The sequence below is a fragment of the Onychostoma macrolepis genome, chromosome 22, assembly GCF_012432095.1.
Source record: "Onychostoma macrolepis isolate SWU-2019 chromosome 22, ASM1243209v1, whole genome shotgun sequence".
NCBI lineage: Eukaryota > Metazoa > Chordata > Actinopteri > Cypriniformes > Cyprinidae > Onychostoma > Onychostoma macrolepis.
Genome location: NC_081176.1, coordinates 32,513,141 through 32,534,382, shown reverse-complemented (window position 1 = coordinate 32,534,382; position 21,242 = coordinate 32,513,141). Strand labels below are relative to the sequence as shown.

General features: G+C 34.9%; 1 pseudogene; it reads right to left on the bottom strand.

Annotated features, from left to right (window-relative positions):
- Window positions 1–21,242, bottom strand: part of LOC131529976 (NACHT, LRR and PYD domains-containing protein 3-like) — a 540,773-nt pseudogene that overhangs the window by 400,762 nt on the left and 118,769 nt on the right.

The window sequence follows — 21,242 nt, the reverse complement described above, 5'->3', positions numbered from 1 at the left end:
CATTCATTCATTCATTCATTCATTCATTCATTCATTCATTCATTCATTCATTCATTCATTCATTCATTCATTCATTCATTCATTCATTCATTCATTCATTCATTCATTCATTCATTCATTCATTCATTCATTCATTCATTCATTCATTCATTCATTCATTCATTCATTCATTCATTCATTCATTCATTCATTCATTCATTCATTCATTCATTCATTCATTCATTCATTCATTCATTCATTCATTCATTCATTCATTCATTCATTCATTCATTCATTCATTCATTCATTCATTCATTCATTCATTCATTCATTCATTCATTCATTCATTCATTCATTCATTCATTCATTCATTCATTCATTCATTCATTCATTCATTCATTCATTCATTCATTCATTCATTCATTCATTCATTCATTCATTCATTCATTCATTCATTCATTCATTCATTCATTCATTCATTCATTCATTCATTCATTCATTCATTCATTCATTCATTCATTCATTCATTCATTCATTCATTCATTCATTCATTCATTCATTCATTCATTCATTCATTCATTCATTCATTCATTCATTCATTCATTCATTCATTCATTCATTCATTCATTCATTCATTCATTCATTCATTCATTCATTCATTCATTCATTCATTCATTCATTCATTCATTCATTCATTCATTCATTCATTCATTCATTCATTCATTCATTCATTCATTCATTCATTCATTCATTCATTCATTCATTCATTCATTCATTCATTCATTCATTCATTCATTCATTCATTCATTCATTCATTCATTCATTCATTCATTCATTCATTCATTCATTCATTCATTCATTCATTCATTCATTCATTCATTCATTCATTCATTCATTCATTCATTCATTCATTCATTCATTCATTCATTCATTCATTCATTCATTCATTCATTCATTCATTCATTCATTCATTCATTCATTCATTCATTCATTCATTCATTCATTCATTCATTCATTCATTCATTCATTCATTCATTCATTCATTCATTCATTCATTCATTCATTCATTCATTCATTCATTCATTCATTCATACAGTAGGCTAGGCTAGCGTCACTGGAAAAGACGCCTAGTTGGTACGACAGGGTCACAGAGCATTTTCTTGAAAAGGAACGTGGGGCAGGATTTACGTATAAATAAATGGACAATTTTTATGATTTAGGCCGAAAATGAGCTTCCCTCTTTGAAAGACCAGCAGCCGCCACTGGTCATACAGCTGTTCATTACTGGAGCAGTTTTTGTTGGCTACTCTACATGTTCATATCGATAGCCTAATTTATTGATAACTAATTAATAAATGTTTAAACATAGACCAGTAACAAAACATTTTCAAATAGGCTTAACACAGTTTGACACATTTTCATCAAATGTTATCGTCTATTATCTCTCTTCTGACTGCTGTTATCAGTCTCTGACAATTTTTTCCTTTGATTGAAAGTCGTGAAAATGCTATCGCAGAGTTTTTCTTTGCTATTTGAGCAAATGGGAATGCAAAAATACTGAATAATGAATAATTCTGTCCGAATATTCGTCTGAGGCTGCAGCACAGTCTGGTGTTTGCTAGATAACAGGTGAGCAGGGGATCAGCGATATTTTACACAAACCTCTAAAGTTACGCAATAATGAGTGTGTGAAGTGAATGAATTTAAACTTTATGAATGAAAAGAGCACAAATCAAACACCGCTTGCTGTTGACTCTCCGGCATCTCTCAGAAATCAGAGCTTGACAAGAGTAATATAGGCTATTTTTGTTACGTTAAACCGCACTTTTATTTTGACAGGTTGCCATGAAGTTTCTGAGTGTATACAGTTTGATATGATGCTAGTTTTCTCAAATGAAACGGTAAAATTGTCATGAAGTGACTCTCACAGCCTGTAAGTTCATGTGTTCATGTAGCGAGATGCAGAGTTCACGCGTGCTTCAGTATTTGTGAAGTAAACACAACCGCGTCTCCGCCATTCATACATACCGAGGCTAACGGAACATGCAGGATGTATATTTAAACCGTCCTTTTGCGTTTTAATATTCACATACGCTAGTTCATATCGCGATTCAAATTAAGTGACAGACATTCTTTTCTTCATCCAAAACTTGACGAATTCTGCGGCATTCCGCGCTACAGAGTAAATTCAGTTTTTATGAATGGACTCCGCCGATCCTGTCCGCGTCTTCTCGCAAACCATATGACCCTAGAAATGTAAGCACACTTCAGAACATTTCGGTTTGCCCTGTGTGTTGTGTTTTAAAGAGTTGCAGGGGTGACAAGTCACAGGGTCTCTCCCTCTCTCTCTCTGTCTCTCTCGTAAGCGCCCAAATGCGTTCTCAGGTACCGAAATTATGATTTAATGTGAATCGATACTCGGTAGTACCGACGCAATTCGGTCGGTACCCTTAAAAGTACCGAGTTCGGTACCCAACCCTACTTACAATACATTATAACTATGAGAAATATAATCCATTGTAACTTAAGCGGATGGATCGTGTTCATTGTGTTATAAATCATCATACTCTTAAAAGCTATAACCACAAATAAGTAACTATTATAATACATTAAAACTGTTCTGATGAATATTCATGAGATGATACAACATATTATAAAGTTATTTATAATGCATTATGCATTCATTATAATACCTTAAGAATACCTTTATAATGTATAATAAAGACGGGCTTCATAGAAAGTGTTACCAAAAATCCTTTCTTTGCTACGTCAAAATCTAACGAGTCAAATCTTACGTCTGACGCCTGAATACTATGAGATTATTCACACACACACACACACACACACACACACACACACACACGCACACACACACACACGCGCACACACACACACACACACACACACACACGCACACACACACACACACACATTCTCTCTCTCTCTGTCTCTCTCGTAAGCGCCCAAATGCGTTCTCAGGTACCGAAATTATGATTTAATGTGAATCGATACTCGGTAGTACCGACGCAATTCGGTCGGTACCCTTAAAAGTACCGAGTTCGGTACCCAACCCTACTTACAATACATTATAACTATGAGAAATATAATCCATTGTAACTTAAGCGGATGGATCGTGTTCATTGTGTTATAAATCATCATACTCTTAAAAGCTATAACCACAAATAAGTAACTATTATAATACATTAAAACTGTTCTGATGAATATTCATGAGATGATACAACATATTATAAAGTTATTTATAATGCATTATGCATTCATTATAATACCTTAAGAATACCTTTATAATGTATAATAAAGACGGGCTTCATAGAAAGTGTTACCAAAAATCCTTTCTTTGCTACGTCAAAATCTAACGAGTCAAATCTTCGTCTGACGCCTGAATACTATGAGATTATTCACACACACACACATTCTCTCTCTCTCACACACACACACATTCTCTCTCTCTCACACACACACACGCACACACACACACACACACACACACACACACAGGCGTAATGCTTTTTCTACTGTACAGACCGTATGTGCTATTGCCCTCCATTTAGGTCTCCACCGTGACACGAGTCCCCATGAGTCTGTGTGTAATTGCTTGTGGTGTTCCTCATTTTTAAATGAATACATGCTAAGTGAATAAATGTACATATTTTGTTATTTAATTTGATGTAATTCCCTCTTTTTTTCAATGAACGGCCTACACAGAATCTCACAGCAACTGTGGTAATAACAGGAGACCCATTTGGTGAGCAGCAGATTCTCCTGATGGTGAGGAGCTACTTGCTGACGAACCTGCCGACATGAGTTTACCTTACTATGAGTGCCTATTCAACATTATACAGAAAAGCAATTAAAAGTACACTGAAGTGTATATATATATATATATATATTTTGATTTTTAAAATTATGTACATTTATAACACTATACTTTGTATTATATCACATTTGTATCAAATTACAAAAAAAACACTAGTTAACGCAAACGCAAGGGTGTTTCTAACGCAGTGTCTGTGGGAGGGACGGTAAATTTGACATCCTTCTCTCTTCTGACTGCTGTTATCAGTCTCTGACAATTTTTTTCCTTTGATTGAAAGTCGTGAAAATGCTATCGCAGAGTTTTTCTTTTGCTATTTGAGCAAATGGGAATGCAAAAAATACTGAATAATGAATAATGAATAATTCTGTCCGAATATTCGTCTGAGGCTGCAGCACAGTCTGGTGTTTGCTAGATAACAGGTGAGCAGGGGATCAGCGCGATATTTTACACAAACCTCTAAAGTTACGCAATAATGAGTGTGTGAAGTGAATGAATTTAAACTTTATGAATGAAAAGAGCGCAAATCAAACACCGCTTGCTGTTGACTCTCCGGCATCTCTCAGAAATCAGAGCTTGACAAGAGTAATATCAACTAAAATAATACATCATACACGTTCTGTTATTTGTGTATATTTAAAAGGCAGTGATTTAAACCTTACAGGCTACGATATGATACACGAATGAACGGACTAAGCACAGCGCGATCACCAATCAAACAGCCGCGTTGCACGTCTCTCAAAAACCAAACCAGCTCTCTGTCAAGAGTAGGCTAATAATCAGCTTAGATACAGATACATTTTCTACTAGGCCTACATGTTTGCTTCTTTATCTTTTGATGGTTTGCGTGGCACACGTACATTATTTAGTAAAGTAAAAAAAAAAGCCTGCTTAAAGATTTACGCGTAATGATAAAGTGTGCCTTGAATTAATTCAGTCGTGTTCAGATGATTACTAAACGTTTGTCATGAAAGCTCTCTACTTGTATGATCAATTTATTTTTAGAAATTAATTTTATATTTTATAACACTGAATAGAGCAAATAGTCGAAACACAAATATTTTTCCATAGGCTATAGCTACTGTGCTCTTTTTTTCCATACTTTTCCAGACCTGCAAGTTACTTGAGTGAAATACTTGTTTAAACTGTGCAGGAACCGGTGAGCCGAAGGAAATCATGTTGTTTTACACAAACCTCTAAAACTACAACGCAGTAACAAGTGTGTGAAGTATTGCTCTCAGTGTTGCTCTTGCCTTTTTCCATGCATTTCCTGGAAATTACCTAAATCAATTTCCATATTTCTAAACTGCATAGGTAACACTTTACAATAAGGTGTCATTTGTTAACATTAGTTAATGTATTAACTAACATGAACAATGCATTTATTACACTATTTATTAATCTTTGTCAATGTTAGTTAATGAAAATACAGTTGTTCATTGTTTATTCATGTTAGTTCACAGTGCATTAACTAATGTTAACAAATGCAACTTGTGATTTTAATAATGCATTAGTAAATGCTGAAATTAACATTAACTAAGATTAATAAATGCTGTAGAAGTATTGTTCATTCTTAGTTCATGTTTACTAATGTTGTTAACTAATGAACCTTACTGTAAAGTGTTACCGCTGCATAGGAACCCTTACTGTTTTAATTGGAAGATACCTAAATATTTATTTATCGGATCACGAAAGGTCCCCAAAATGGGACTCGAACTCGCGTTCCCTGAAGCATAACCGCACTGCATCTCGAAGCACTGCCTATACAAGAGTATCAGCTCCGACTGTAAGAAGATATTTAAATAAACGTTATAATCATTAAAGAATATATTTTAGTCAAACATGGCATATTTGTTCAGTGATAACTACGTAAAAAAAGAAAGGCTGTAAAACCTTAGACATTTTTTAATGCTTTATTAATTCAGTCGTGTTCAGATGATTACTAAACGTTTGTCATGAAAGCTCTCTACTTGTATGATCAATTTATTTTTAGAAATTAATTTTATATTTTATAACACTGAATAGAGCAAATAGTCGAAACACAAATATTTTTCCATAGGCTATAGCTACTGTGCTCTTTTTTTCCATACTTTTCCAGACCTGCAAGTTACTTGAGTGAAATACTTGTTTAAACTGTGCAGGAACCGGTGAGCCGAAGGAAATCATGTTGTTTTACACAAACCTCTAAAACTACAACACAGTAACAAGTGTGTGAAGTATTGCTCTCAGTGTTGCTCTTGCCTTTTTCCATGCATTTCCTGGAAATTACCTAAATCAATTTCCATATTTCTAAACTGCATAGGTAACACTTTACAATAAGGTGTCATTTGTTAACATTAGTTAATGTATTAACTAACATGAACAATGCATTTATTACACTATTTATTAATCTTTGTCAATGTTAGTTAATGAAAATACAGTTGTTCATTGTTTATTCATGTTAGTTCACAGTGCATTAACTAATGTTAACAAATGCAACTTGTGATTTTAATAATGCATTAGTAAATGCTGAAATTAACATTAACTAAGATTAATAAATGCTGTAGAAGTATTGTTCATTCTTAGTTCATGTTTACTAATGTTGTTAACTAATGAACCTTACTGTAAAGTGTTACCACTGCATAGGAACCCTTACTGTTTTAATTGGAAGATACCTAAATATTTATTTATCGGATCACGAAAGGTCCCCAAAATGGGACTCGAACTCGCGTTCCCTGAAGCATAACCGCACTGCATCTCGAAGCACTGCCTATACAAGAGTATCAGCTCCGACTGTAAGAAGATATTTAAATAAACGTTATAATCATTAAAGAATATATTTTAGTCAAACATGGCATATTTGTTCAGTGATAACTACGTAAAAAAAGAAAGGCTGTAAAACCTTAGACATTTTTTTAATGCTTTATTAATTCAGTGCGTAAAACCATAGACATAATGGTCTTATCAAGTATAACTGTACGACGTTCCGGTTCAAGCTCCGCCTACTTCCGGTTTTATCCGAATACAGATACAGACACGAATAATTTTGTGATTGTTACAGATACAAATACTAGCTTCGCTGCACACCACTTATGTACTTCCCTGCATGTCGCTCCTAACCTGTGTGACCTTCTTTCTTCTGTGAAACACAGTAGTTTGGGTATCATTGCTTTCCATTGTGTGGACAAAAAACATTTCTCAAAATATCTTCTCTTATGTTCCACAGAAGAAAGTCACACTGTTTTGAAATGACTTGAAGATAAGTGAAGTGACGACAGAGTTTTCTTTTTTGGGTGAACTATCCCTTTAACATGAAATGTTTTTGTTTGGCAGTATTTTCACACAGTTCTTGTGTTCAGTAATATAATAACACTCACTCTAGTTTCTCCAGTTTACAGTGTGGATCCTCCAGTAGAGCAGAAAGCAGCTTCACTCCTGAGTCTCCTGGTTTATTACGGCTCAGATCCAGTTCAGTCAGGTGTGAGGGGTTTGATCTCAGAGCTGAACTCAGAGCAGCAAAGCCTTTCTCTGTAATACCACAGAAGGAAAGACTGCAGAGAAAACACAGAAAAAATAAAGATGAGTTAAGTTCATTCACCGTTTATCACAGACCCATGAATGAGGTGTCAAATCGACCGGCTCATTGAGGAGAAGAGTGCTGTATCATTTCTAAGCAATCAGACCTACGATGTTCGCACAGCGGACGAAAAAGCAGGCAGAAAAATCCCATAGACTTAAAATGGCGGAATGTTCATGAATTTGAATCTCAACTGTCACTTTCTCTCTCTCTCACTCACTCACTCACTCACACACACTCTCTCTCTCACTCACTCACTCACTCACACACACACACACTCTCACACACACACACACACACACACACACACACACACAACACACACACACACACACACACACACACACACACACACACACTCACTCACTCACTCACACACACACACACACACACACACACATACACACACACACACACACACTCTCTCACACACACACACACACTCTCTCACACACACACACACACACACACTCTCTCTCTCACACGCAAGCACACACTCTCTCACACACACACACACACGGCGTGATGGCGTGAGATAAGAAGCACAACACTTTCGTTGCCCTCTTCTCGTGTGTGAAGCTGTGTGAGAAGATACGTGACGTCTGCAGTAACTTTTGCTGTGATTTCGTGAAATGTCTTAAATGCTATAAATTACTGTTTTTTTTCTTTTGTTTTGAGTAAAAAGAAAGAAAAAACCTGTATGTTATAACATTTTAGCACCTCCAAATCCATGAATATTTCTTAATCTTAGTTATTGTAGGAGCCATGCTTACTATCTTATTTCATTTTTCTATATGTTCATTTAAATACTAGTTTGCTGCTTTATTGTTAATGTTGTTTATTTCTCTGAGTGTGTGTCCTCTGTGGGTGTGAAGGGAAGATGTTTAAAAGGATATGCCCCCCCTGACAGGAGAGGGGTGCTGGTGCGAGAGCATACAGTCTTTCGACCGTGCGCACGCAGCTAAGATGGCACGGTGCAACAAGCCTGCAATTAGCATTTAAGTTATTTGTTTGTTTTATGTTGCAATTCAAGCTAATTTTGGTTTAATAAACTTCAGTTATTGTTTCAACAAGTCTTTCTGGATCTATTCATGCTACTTTGCACGCGTCGGATTATTGCATCAACACCTCCCACAGCGGCCAAGAAACAAGGGACAAAACTGGAAAGTTGAAGCTTGTTTTAACACTACAGTCATAATATTTTGACTAAAATATGACGAGTAAATTTACACTGCAATATATTAGCTAATTAATGAACTGACAATATTATTTATAAGAAGTATAATAACTAGTAAAACAACAACCAGGAACAACCAGTTCACGGCTCTCTTGTAAGCAGCATATATTGCTGAGAGAATGGCAGTATAATACAAATGTGTTTATAGAGATTGTGTTTATAGAAAATGGTGAATTGTTTCATGAATTCTGTTAGTATTCGAGAAAAACTGTAAGACAGCTTATTAGAAAACAAAAACATTTGGAAAAATTTGGGGACAAGATTCACAGATTTAAATGTACACTGATTATATAAAACTATACGGTCAGTACATCAGAGTTAAATGAAAGTGTTCTATGCATTTATTTCAAGTTGATTGCCAAATGTCTTTCTGCTGTGCTCTGTGTATACGCATTATATGGTATTGAGTGTTTCCCGATGCTTCAGTTCAGTTTGCAATGAGAAGTCGCACTTGCACGTCGTTGTTCATGCTGCAGTTTATCAGAAGAAAGGGTCTGATTCAGACCATCTTATGTCATTTTAAACAACAGCAGCTCAAGCATCACTTATTCAACATCATAATATCTTACAAGAAAGTATTCTCACAGTTTAATTAATTTGACCACTTCTAGAACATGTGTAATAGTTCGTTTCTGGAAGCATCTTGCGATCACGAACGCAAATCCATTCATCAGCATAGCGGCTTTGCACTTGGTTCTTATCAATCATTATATATATATTTTTTAAATTAATTTATAATGTTATGTTTTAATATACATGCTGCTAACTCGGAAATGTCAAGATACGCGAGCAAAAAAAAATGCTCCTGACAGTTCGGCAATACGACACGAGCAAGAGTGCTGTTTTTGATTCTTTTGAATGACTCAGTGATTCAATCACGAACTTCTGCCACCTGCTGGCCGTTTTTAAGTTTCCCATCTAAAAGTAGGCATATTACATTATTTTCCAACATATTTCTATATTCAGAATTTAGTATTTAAAACACTAATCTCATAACATTATTTATGCAATTATGTATAAATGCCACATCTAAATGTCACTTCATGCAGCTTCTGTGCAGTGCTGAGATGAGTTTTGTTTAGATTATTTCATGGAAAACAATAGCCAGTCATTCATTCACATTAAGTATTCAGAGAATAATATTGTCTGTTTTCACTTACATCTATTTATTTATTAAATTTTGATTCATTTTGTAGAATTGAATTTTAAATTAACACAATACTGCATAGTATCGTGATACTTCAGCTGGTATAGTATCGTAAGATATTTTTATGGTATCGTGACAACCCTAGTAGGTAGACTGTTCACATACTTGCAAAGTATCCTATACTCAGTTTGTCTGTTGAGGAACCATCAAAATAAAGTGTTATCATACAGTATATTCAGCAGACACACTACTAATACTCTCATGACGGCTAGTTGACATGTAGTTACAGAGTTACTTATCAACAGCTGTCTAAAGGGTGCCATCAAAATAATCAAACTGATATTATATTTTTTAAATGTTCAAAGCAAATGTGTCATATTACACATTCATCTGATCTGATATCTGATCTTATGGCTGTTTGAGAAAATAAATATATATTATTGTTATTATTATTACTTATAAGTGGTCTTTGTCTGCTTTAAGTAAAGTAACATAAGTAACGTGGCAAGATATGAGACTTATAATACATTATAACTATGAGAAATATAATCCATTGTAACTTAAGCGCATGGATCGTGTTCATTGTGTTATAAATCATCATACTCTTAAAAGCTATAACCACAAATAAGTAACTATTATAATACATTAAAACTGTTCTTATGAATATTCATGAGATGATACAGCATATTATAAAGTTATTTATAATGCATTATGCATTCATTATAATGCCTTAAGAATACCTTTATAATGTATAATAAAGAGGGACTTCATAGAAAGTGTTACCAAAAATCCTTTCTTTGCTACGTCAAAATCTAACGAGTCAAATCTTTTCACACACACACACACACACACACACACACACACACAGGCGTAATGCTTTTTCTACTGTACAGACCGTATGTGCTATTGCCCTCCATTTAGGTCTCCACCGTGACACGAGTCCCCATGAGTCTGTGTGTAATTGCTTGTGGTGTTCCTCATTTTTAAATGAATACATGCTAAGTGAATAAATGTACATATTTTGTTATTTAATTTGATGTAATTCCCTCTTTTTTTCAATGAACGGCCTACACAGAATCTCACAGCAACTGTGGTAATAACAGGAGACCCATTTGGTGAGCAGCAGATTCTCCTGATGGTGAGGAGCTACTTGCTGACGAACCTGCCGACATGAGTTTACCTTACTATGAGTGCCTATTCAACATTATACAGAAAAGCAATTAAAAGTACACTAAAGTGCACTATTTTAACGCAGTGTCTGTGGGAGGGACGGTAAATTTGACATCCTTCTCTCTTCTGACTGCTGTTATCAGTCTCTGACAATTTCTTTCCTTTGATTGAAAGTCGTGAAAATTCTTTCTTAACAAGTTCTTAGAAATTCGAGCCACTATCAATCTCAACAATGTATATTACAAATGATTAAGTATATAAATCGTCGGTTTGTTGTTTTACACACTTGCACACAGGCATTGTTTCATACACGACATAGAGGTGAGATGCATAAGAAATCTTTAGACACGTAACACAAACCATAATCCATAACAACAAAAGACAATACTTTATTGAACCTTTTCTGATAAGAAGTGTGTGCTGCAAGCGAGCATTTTTGGTGATCCTTTCTGTCCAGTCCGCTTTCGTTTTATCGCGTTTAACCACAGCTGTCGTCGGTTTTTTGGCAGCATGTATGCGATAAAATTTTAAATTGTAGCCTGTACTACATCGATTCTGGCACCCAACATCACAACAAGATGATATTTTGAGCTTCTTATGGAGCCGAATCTGCGCTGGTTTGAATTGGCCCCCTCCAGTTTTCCCTTTTTTTTGCTTCCAGCTAGCGCTGTGACGTAATCGTGATGTCGGCACAAAAAGGGTCTATAGTTCAGTTTAATTGTTTATTCAACACCTGTTCCAAACCAATTTGGCAACAAAAATCAGTATCATGTACAGGGCCAGATTTACCTTATATTGTGACATTGTCGGCCGGAAACCTCCTATTGGTAGTTGGTATTGTGGCTTTATTGTATACAGATACATTTACATAAACGGTAACACTTCACAATAAGGTTCATTAGTTAACATTAATTAACTAGTGTACATGAACTAAGAATGAACAATACTTCTGCAGCATTTATTAATGTTAATTTCAACATTTACTAATGCATACGGTTTTCTCAGTTGCTTTGGTGCATTTCTTAGATCAGAAATGAAATTCTCAAAACTACTTGTTTAACCTCCACATCTAGTCACTTGTGTACATGATATATGCAGTTTCTCATTCTTTTGAACAAGTTGCCATTGCAGTTGCTACATTCATGCAATCGATTATGTACATTTGTCTGCGGTTTCCTACATTATCAGTTGCTAATGTCATGTTGCTTAAATGTATTATATAGTTCTCTGTGCAGTAGTCTTATCCCTCAAAACATCTAGTCATTAGTTCATCTTATAAGTCATTAAATGCAAAATGGTTGATCTAGTTGTCGTAAACTGTCAAGCATATTTTATGCACATTTCTATTAGTCTTTTTGTAAATTTGCCATGGATTGTGCAGGTGAATCTTGACTTTCACTAATGAAGAGAATGTAGATCAACCAATGATAAATCAGTTCTCTGAAATTCCTCATACAGTGCTGCATACAAAAACAAAGCTCTGTCTGTGTTTGCCTTTCTAATTTTTTATTTTTTATTTTTTTGTATTTTATTATTTATTATTAATTTATATTAATTTTGTATTTTGTATATATGTTCATTGACATAAATACTTACTTGAGAGATGAACTAAAGATTTTGAATAAGTTACAGGCTTTTGCAGGTAACCCATTGTGTGGTGCTGTTTGTACAAACTGTTTTGAGAAATGCACATGCTTTGCAAATATTAAGGATGATTCGAGAAATGCACCAAAGTGACTGAGAAAAACTGTAAAATCAAAAGTTGTGTTTGTTAACATTAGTTAATGCACTGTGAACTAACATGACGACTGTATTTTCATTAACTAATATTAACAAAGATTAATAAATACTGTAATAAATGTATAGTTCTTATGCTCATGTTAGGCTACAGTAGCTAACATTAATGTAAAACTCATTGTATAGTTTTACCATACAGATGTATAGGCCTGACTACATTTATTTGCATCGTTACGTGTGTCATGTTATTAACATTTCACCAAAATCAAGTTCAAGCTTTTGACCAGCGAATGTTTTTTCCCGTCCTTAACGCCACATCAAAGGCAGGACGGGTATCGCATTTACATTTTCATGAACTTGCCGCTATGTGGGCGCTCAGTTTTTTCTGTTATTTGGCCGAAGTATCATATTATAAAAGATTCAGCGCTTCGCACGAGCTATTTGGCTGTGACTTGACAACAAATGCTAGACTAAGACACTCTTCTCCGCTCCTTAAATACAAAAAAAACAAACAAACAAAAAAAACATTAGCCTTTATAAATGTAGTGTTTCTTGAGTAAAGAAAACGCTGTACTTCTTCAATCAACAGTTCTTTGTTTATCTTCAGACAGCAAACAAGCTGAGATGCTCTAAACTGCGCGCCGCACTTCATTGACGAGAGAGGCGGGAGGAATAATGAGGTTTGACTGACAGTTTGAGGAGCCAATGGCGTTACGAGCTTTAGTGGCTGTGACTTCACTTTTACTGATCCAGGATCAGTGATCCGTAGCAGTTATATTTCCGATTTGAGCTTGAGTTTCAGAATGCTTTGGATAATGTAACGTTAGCTTTTACTTGATCAAAAAAAAAAGAGAGCTTCGCTACTGAAAAGCTATTTAATTCAGAAAGCAGCGACGCTACCACCACGCTACTGAGAAATGTAGTTAAACTAGTAGCGACGCTACACTGCAAGACAGTACATACAAACAAACAACTCATTTCAAGTCATTTTGTTTTTGCACCTTGTTTTTTTAGTTTTTATATTTTTTCTATTGCACACTGCTTTTGGTTTACTCATGATTTCTGTAAAGCTGCATTGAAACAATATTTAATTAAAAATGTCAATAGCAAGAACAATAAACTAGTGGGAGGGGTGGGGGGTGCAAATATTAAAGAACTGAAATTAGGAAATGGTGCCTCGAAGGTGGTTCCTGACCATTCTTAATAAAAGGGTTCCTCCAGGAAGCATTAAAGATCCTCAGAGAACCACCTCTTTTAAAACGGTGCCTAGAGGCTCTACAGAGGGTCCCGCCGGCGCAGCAAAGTGAAGAACCCCAAAAGGTGCCTCCAGGAACCTTTAGTTTTTACAGTGTAGTCTCTTTAATCAAATTGGTGGCTTGAAATTTCTGTTAAAATGTGATTATAATATTTCTAAAATCCCCCTCAAATTATCCAAATTTCATCAGCAAGCCCTTCTCGCTTGAAAAATCTGTTACTGTCACAATTTCTCTCCTCACACCTCTTGGAAATATAACTGCTTCAAATTTTATTTTATTTTATTTTATTTTATTTTATTTTATTTTATTTTATTTTATTTTATTTTATTTTATTTTATTTTATTTTATTTTATTTTATTTTATTTTATTTTATTTTATTTTATTTTATTTTATTTTATTTTATTTTATTTTATTTTATTTTATTTTATTTTATTTTATTTTATTTTATTTTATTTTATTTTATTTTATTTTATTTTATTTTATTTTATTTTATTTTATTTTATTTTATTTTATTTTATTTTATTTTATTTTATTTTATTTTATTTTATTTTATTTTATTTTATTTTATTTTATTTTATTTTATTTTATTTTATTTTATTTTATTTTATTTTATTTTATTTTATTTTATTTTATTTTATTTTATTTTATTTTATTTTATTTTATTTTATTTTATTTTATTTTATTTATTATTTATTATTAATTTATATTAATTTTGTATTTTGTATATATGTTCATTGACATAAATACTTACTTGAGAGATGAACTAAAGATTTTGAATAAGTTACAGGCTTTTGCAGGTAACCCATTGTGTGGTGCTGTTTGTACAAACTGTTTTGAGAAATGCACATGCTTTGCAAATATTAAGGATGATTCGAGAAATGCACCAAAGTGACTGAGAAAAACTGTAAAATCAAAAGTTGTGTTTGTTAACATTAGTTAATGCACTGTGAACTAACATGACGACTGTATTTTCATTAACTAATATTAACAAAGATTAATAAATACTGTAATAAATGTATAGTTCTTATGCTCATGTTAGGCTACAGTAGCTAACATTAATGTAAAACTCATTGTATAGTTTTACCATACAGATGTATAGGCCTGACTACATTTATTTGCATCGTTACGTGTGTCATGTTATTAACATTTCACCAAAATCAAGTTCAAGCTTTTGACCAGCGAATGTTTTTTCCCGTCCTTAACGCCACATCAAAGGCAGGACGGGTATCGCATTACATTTTCATGAACTTGCCGCTATGTGGGCGCTCAGTTTTTCTGTTATTTGGCAAGTATCATATTATAAAAGATTCAGCGCTTCGCACGAGCTATTTGGCTGTGACTTGACAACAAATGCTAGACTAAGACACTCTTCTCCGCTCCTTAAATACAAAAAAAACAAACAAACAAAAAAAACATTAGCCTTTATAAATGTAGTGTTTCTTGAGTAAAGAAAACGCTGTACTTCTTCAATCAACAGTTCTTTGTTTATCTTCAGACAGCAAACAAGCTGAGATGCTCTAAACTGCGCGCCGCACTTCATTGACGAGAGAGGCGGGAGGAATAATGAGGTTTGACTGACAGTTTGAGGAGCCAATGGCGTTACGAGCTTTAGTGGCTGTGACTTCACTTTTACTGATCCAGGATCAGTGATCCGTAGCAGTTATATTTCCGATTTGAGCTTGAGTTTCAGAATGCTTTGGATAATGTAACGTTAGCTTTTACTTGATCAAAAAAAAAAGAGAGCTTCGCTACTGAAAAGCTATTTAATTCAGAAAGCAGCGACGCTACCACCACGCTACTGAGAAATGTAGTTAAACTAGTAGCGACGCTACACTGCAAGACAGTACATACAAACAAACAACTCATTTCAAGTCATTTTGTTTTTGCATGACACTGCAAATGTTTGAAGTTGATGTTCCATCAATGTTCTGCATTACATTTGATGTTTGAACTGGTGACGCAGAATTATGGTCAATTTGTGGTGCGCTGTGAGTTTGCGAATCACATTCCTTAAACCTCCTTGCTGGGAAGTTTTCTTTGGCATATATTCCTCCGCACGAGGGTTGAGAGTAACTTCTTTGCCACTCATCACAGTTCCTTTATCATAATATACATTCATATCATCTGTGCAAGTTTGGAGAGACTGATGGTTAGAATTATTTAAAACAGCAATTTTGGCAGTAGCAGCTGCTATTTCTGCATCAATATCCAGTTGTTCTCGTCTGTGTCTCAGCTTTTCCTGTTGCAGCTCAAAGAATGTTTCTCTTTTAAAGCAGTTGCACGTGCAATTAATGCAGCCTTGTCTGCCGCTGCCATGACTCGTGCTGAAGAAGCAGAAGATCTGCCACTACGCACACTGCTCCAACTTCTCTTGCTAGCTGGTTTACTTGATTCACGTGAGATGTCTGAAACGCTATCTTCTGGATTAACGTCATTTTGATGTACATTTTCATCAACAGCAGAACATGAAACTTGACTTTCAGCACTAAACCATTTCTCAGCAGCAGCTATTTTGAACTCATTGCGAAATGTTCTTTTAACAATGCTTTGGCTTGCAAATACCCTCTTTGTGCATCCATATGGTGACAACTGCGCACAAGTTCCCTGGGCTGACCTCGTGTGTATTGTTCCAGAAAGTATAAGCAATCTCGATTATGTTTGGTTTGGTCTTCTATTCCATGCTCAAACGCTCTGATGAAAGCTCTGTATTGCAGAGGATTACCATCAAACACAGGAATATCTCTTTGAGGCAGTGTGCTGGATTGTTGTTGTTCTACAAGGAGAGCAGTAATCTCATTTTGTTTCTGCATGACACTGCAAATGTTTGAAGTTGATGTTCCATCAATGTTCTGCATTACATTTGATGTTTGAACTGGTGACGCAGAATTATGGTCAATTTGTGGTGCGCTGTGAGTTTGCCGAATCACATTCCTTAAACCTCCTTGCTGGGAAGTTTTCTTTGGCATATATTCCTCCGCACGAGGGTTGAGAGTAACTTCTTTGCCACTCATCACAGTTCCTTTATCATAATATACATTCATATCATCTGTGCAAGTTTGGAGAGACTGATGGTTAGAATTATTTAAAACAGCAATTTTGGCAGTAGCAGCTGCTATTTCTGCATCAATATCCAGTTGTTCTCGTCTGTGTCTCAGCTTTTCCTGTTGCAGCTCCAAAGAATGTTTCTCTTTTAAAGCAGTTGCACGTGCAATTAATGCAGCCTTGTCTGCCGCTGCCATGACTCGTGCTGAAGAAGCAGAAGATCTGCCACTACGCACACTGCTCCAACTTCTCTTGCTAGCTGGTTTACTTGATTCACGTGAGATGTCTGAAACGCTATCTTCTGGATTAACGTCATTTTGATGTACATTTTCATCAACAGCAGAACATGAAACTTGACTTTCAGCACTAAACCATTTCTCAGCTAAGGTACTGAAAAATAAAACTATAGCATTCATTTCTTGAGTTATTTTGTAATATATCTATGCACTTTTATTTTTCTATTGCACACTGCTTTTGGTTTACTCATGATTTCTGTAAAGCTGCATTGAAACAATATTTAATTAAAAATGTCAATAGCAAGAACAATAAACTAGTGGGAGGGGTGGGGGGTGCAAATATTAAAGAACTGAAATTAGGAAATGGTGCCTCGAAGGTGGTTCCTGACCATTCTTAATAAAAGGGTTCCTCCAGGAAGCATTAAAGATCCTCAGAGAACCACCTCTTTTAAAACGGTGCCTAGAGGCTCTACAGAGGGTCCCTTGGCGCAGCAAAGTGAAGAACCCCAAAAGGTGCCTCCAGGAACCTTTAGTTTTACAGTGTAGTCTCTTTAATCAAATTGGTGGCTTGAAATTTCTGTTAAAATGTGATTATAATATTTCTAAAATCCCCCTCAAATTATCCAAATTTCATCAGCAAGCCCTTCTCGCTTGAAAAATCTGTTACTGTCACAATTTCTCTCCTCACACCTCTTGGAAATATAACTGCTTCAAATAAATCTTTATTTTTAACAAATTGTTTCAACAGAGACATTAATCATCTTATAAAAATGTTTGACAATTCTGGGAATCTTTTAACTTACGAACAATTCATGTCGACTTACAGTTTTCTCGTACAGTTTAGGGAATTTAATTCAGTTATTAAAGCTATTCCTGTAACACATTTTGACTTGACGTTCAATAAATGTCACGATATCTTTGAACTGTGCCTATGATTACGCCTTTCCATTAGCTCGCATGCAACAGTTCTCCACTTTTCCCTTAATTTATAAGGCAACTTTATGATGATGGTTTTCAAATTGCTTGGCATCTCCAGCTCCTCCATATAATCAATTTCTTCCATTACATTACAGCATCCACGCAAAAAGAGAGCATAACTCTGCAATGAATTTACATCCTCTGACTTTACTGAAGGCCATCCAAGAACCTTCTCTACATGTGCAGCAGCTATTTTGAACTCATTGCCGAAATGTTCTTTTAACAATGCTTTGGCTTGCAAATACCCTCTTTGTGCATCCATATGGTGACAACTGCGCACAAGTTCCCTGGGCTGACCTCGTGTGTATTGTTCCAGAAAGTATAAGCAATCTCGATTATGTTTGGTTTGGTCTTCTATTCCATGCTCAAACGCTCTGATGAAAGCTCTGTATTGCAGAGGATTACCATCAAACACAGGAATATCTCTTTGAGGCAGTGTGCTGGATTGTTGTTGTTCTACAAGGAGAGCAGTAATCTCATTTTGTTTTTGCATGACACTGCAAATGTTTGAAGTTGATGTTCCATCAATGTTCTGCATTACATTTGATGTTTGAACTGGTGACGCAGAATTATGGTCAATTTGTGGTGCGCTGTGAGTTTGCGAATCACATTCCTTAAACCTCCTTGCTGGGAAGTTTTCTTTGGCATATATTCCTCCGCACGAGGGTTGAGAGTAACTTCTTTGCCACTCATCACAGTTCCTTTATCATAATATACATTCATATCATCTGTGCAAGTTTGGAGAGACTGATGGTTAGAATTATTTAAAACAGCAATTTTGGCAGTAGCAGCTGCTATTTCTGCATCAATATCCAGTTGTTCTCGTCTGTGTCTCAGCTTTTCCTGTTGCAGCTCCAAAGAATGTTTCTCTTTTAAAGCAGTTGCACGTGCAATTAATGCAGCCTTGTCTGCCGCTGCCATGACTCGTGCTGAAGAAGCAGAAGATCTGCCACTACGCACACTGCTCCAACTTCTCTTGCTAGCTGGTTTACTTGATTCACGTGAGATGTCTGAAACGCTATCTTCTGGATTAACGTCATTTTGATGTACATTTTCATCAACAGCAGAACATGAAACTTGACTTTCAGCACTAAACCATTTCTCAGCTAAGGTACTGAAAAATAAAACTATAGCATTCATTTCTTGAGTTATTTTGTAATATATCTATGCACTTTTATTTTTTCTATATTTTGCATTAAAATCTGTCTTTCAGTTTCGTATTTCTGACAGTACAAAATAACATGTTCCACTGATTCTTCTTGCCCACAAAATTCACACCTTCCTGTATCATGTTTACCCATTTTATAAAGTGTACCATTTAATCTTGTGTCCAAATCTCATCCTTGATATTACTATTTCCTCTCTCCTGGTTTTCCCTGCACTTCTCATCTCTCCCATTTTCCTTTGAATTCTGTAAAACCACCGACCTTTTTTCTCTTTATCCCATTGTTTTTGCCACCTTTCCTTCAGTCTTTTCTTAATAATACTCTTGATTTCACTCTTACTTAGGTTAACAATTAAGTCAATGTCGTTGTTTTTAACTGCCTCTTTTGCTTCTTTATCTGCAGTTTCATTTCCTTGGATACCAATATGTGCAGGCACCCATAAAAATACCACTGTAATACCCATCATCTGAATTCTGTATAACGTTTGCATTATTTCCATTAAAATGTCTGGTTTACTTTCCGAATGACTGTATAATAAACTAGCCAATGATGCACATGAATCTGAACAAATAACTGATTTCAAAGGTCTAATCTCTTCTATCCACTGTGTTGCTAATAACAGTGCAATCATTTCTCCTGAATAAACAGATAACTCGTCACTAGTCCTTTTCTTTCCCGATAAGTGAAATTCAGGAACAGTAAACGCTACTCCTGTCTTATTGTCTAAACTCTTTGATGCATCTGTAGATCTGAACATAGCTGCAGTACTCATTAATATATTTCTGCACATTATATACATTACACTCCTTACCCTTATTTTTCTGTTCTAACAATGTAAAATCTACTGTAGCATCTGAAAATAACCAAGGTTTTATTACTGGTAGCGGTACAGTTGGACTAACCTTAAACTGATTAACTTTAAGTTCTGTTGCTTTCTGTATCACTGTCCATCCAAAACTTTTAATTTTCCTCCTCTCTTTTCCCAACAGTATCTAGCGTTGGATGCTCTTGACTATGGCCTTGTAAATTAACCCAATAATTCACTGACAATTGTTCCTTCTCATTTCTAATGACATTTCCCCAATTTCAACCTGTAATGCTGTAATTGGTGTAGTTTTATAGCTCCTGTACATAATCTCAACACGGATGCTGTATATTATCTAACTTCCTAAGAGATGTTTCTGCTGCTGATCCATACACCATGCAACCATAAACTCACACCTGCCTTTCTTACTCTTTGCCTACCTATATACTCATTAAGGCCCACACTCCACCCAGTGGTCAAAAAACAGAATTACAACAGACATTATGACTCTTACAATGTCTCCTAGAGGATTTTTCTGAACTCTAAAATTGAGAATATTGACTGAGAAGAGCTTGTTTAATTCCTTTTAAATATTGTATTAATAATAAAATAAAAGGAATACACTTCAAAATTCTACATACTATTTACCTTCTAAATCTTTAATATCAAGATTCTCTGATATTGATCATATATGCTGTTTTTGTAATAATGAGAAAGAGATACTGACTCACTTATTTTTTGACTGTAATGTCGTAAACAAGTTTTGGATTGATTTGGCAGATTTTATATTTAATTTAATGAATATTATTAATTATTGCTTTACTTTAAAGGATGTTATCTTGTATTATGAAAATAAAAACAATAACATTTTTATTTTATTAGCAATATTTCACATACATAAACACAGATTTCTTAATTCATCTCCTATGTTAAATTTGTTTTGTTCTGACTTTGACTTTTATATTTCTTCAGTAAGACTGTTAAAAAACAAAAAGTCTGTGAAATGTTTAAAATACTATGATACACTCTTCAATCCCCCTGGTACTCTGTAATATCCTTATTCGTTAAAATTGAATGTGAGCTATGCTTTTTATTATTATT